Source organism: Zea mays, chromosome 1 (assembly GCF_902167145.1).
Source record: "Zea mays cultivar B73 chromosome 1, Zm-B73-REFERENCE-NAM-5.0, whole genome shotgun sequence".
NCBI lineage: Eukaryota > Viridiplantae > Streptophyta > Magnoliopsida > Poales > Poaceae > Zea > Zea mays.
In genome coordinates this window covers 174,542,073-174,543,848 of record NC_050096.1, presented here as the reverse complement: position 1 = coordinate 174,543,848, position 1,776 = coordinate 174,542,073, and the positions used below count along the sequence as shown (strand labels likewise).

The 1,776-nt window shown below is 49.7% G+C and overlaps 1 pseudogene; it reads right to left on the bottom strand.

Annotated features, from left to right (window-relative positions):
• Positions 1-263: 263 nt before the first annotated feature.
• Positions 264-963, bottom strand: LOC103645050 (probable serine/threonine-protein kinase PIX13; annotated as a pseudogene).
• Between the last annotated feature and the right edge of the window lie 813 nt (positions 964-1,776).

The window sequence follows — 1,776 nt, the reverse complement described above, 5'->3', positions numbered from 1 at the left end:
GCTTCGCCCCCACGACCAGCAGGTCCGCCCGCATTAGCAACCCGTGCTCCGCCCCCACGACCAGCAGGCCAAGAACGGATCTCGCCCTCACGCCCGGCTATGGCGCCCGTGCTCCTCCCCCACGCCCAGCGGTTCCGTGAAGTCCACCCCCACCTTCCCTGCTCTCTGGTTCCGCGAAGTCCACCCCGCACCGTTTTTGGAAGGTCCACCCCCAGGAAAAAAACACCATTTACATGAAGAATCGTCACCACCCTGTTGAAGCGTCATCGCGCGGACCTGGTGTTGTGGCCGTTGGCGGCGGGCCTGGACGCGGCACGGGCGCCGCCACCGACGCGCTGCGACCGCTGGTGCGCCGCAGACACCGGCGCGGCTAGACTCGGACCCGCCGCTGCGCGCCCGGCTCTTCGTTGCCTCCACCTGCTCCTGTGTCTCCACCACCTCCTTCATCGAGAGCCGGCTGCGGGGCTCGCCGGCCAGGCAGCCGAGCGTCAGCTGCGCGAACCCTTGCCTGGAGTTGTACTGGCCCTTGAACCGCGGGTCCATGAGCCACGCCAGCCTCCGGCGGTCTGCCAGGTACGGCTTCGCCCAGTCGTCCAGGCTCAGCTGCCCGCTCGGCTGGTTCGAGTCCAGCGCTCGCTGCCCCGATAGCATCTCCAACATCACCACGCCAAAGCCGTACACGTCGCTCTTCACGTACAGATGCCCTGTTGGCCAATGGACATGGCGGTTTCTTTCGCGGTCAGTCAGCAAACATCAGCATCTATTTCTAGGAATTCAGAATTCCAGATAGGAAGAATGTGCTTCAACTATATAGGAGTGTATATATATATAACCGGTTGCCCATTTTCTCTTGGAAAGTGACATTCCAAGGCACACTCCTGGAATGGCCGTTCATGATTCTTGTGCGATATTTATCCACTTGGCCGCAGCAACTGCTGGTGCATGATCATTGTCACGGAGGCAGGCATGTGCTCAAGACTTGTGTAGACTATTTGTTCACTTGTTTGAGTAGTAGTATCATGTCAGATCATTGTCACGGAGGCAGGTATGTGCTCAAGACTAGAAATACATTTAAATACATTCATGAACTTAGATTCTCTGGTTTAGAAATTGGTATGAATCTAGAGTAGTGTATGCACGTAGTTTGATAGATTACTAAAAAATTCTTCAAAATTTCGCCAAACAATGTTATACTCTTTTAGGAAATATGGGTCTGATAGATAACTGCACACAACCAGCAGTTTCCCAAATTTTGATGGTGGTATTTTAATTCGTTTAGGCTGATGCCTGTAGGGAGCTTTACAATTAGCTGCATGTAACTAGGTTCTTAGATAACTGTTGGATGTCGACCACATACCCTGTAATGTTCCTTTTAGTGCATACCAAGGCCATAAAGGATTTTTGTTCTCTTTAGTCACTTAGTGACACAAAAAGTGGTACCATAAAATTTATCTCATAGTATTAAAATCCTCGCTGCAAGGTTTTCAATTTTTTAGCCCTCAGTGTTCTTTCTATGCTATTTTATGTCTCACAACTAAAAATTTATTTTGGAACCTTGCTGTTAGTGCCTTTTCTTATCTTGTCAATGTGTCCTTCCATCTTGTATTAGTTTGCTTTCGTTTTTACATTAACTAGAACACATGCTCTGGTTCTGGTTTCCTCTTTTTATGCTACAGGTTTGGTTAGCTACCATATCACTCGCTATCTACAAGGTTAGTTTGCCGCATCGAGAAATATTATGTGACATTGATTGTCGAGTTCTTTTTTCTGTTTCAA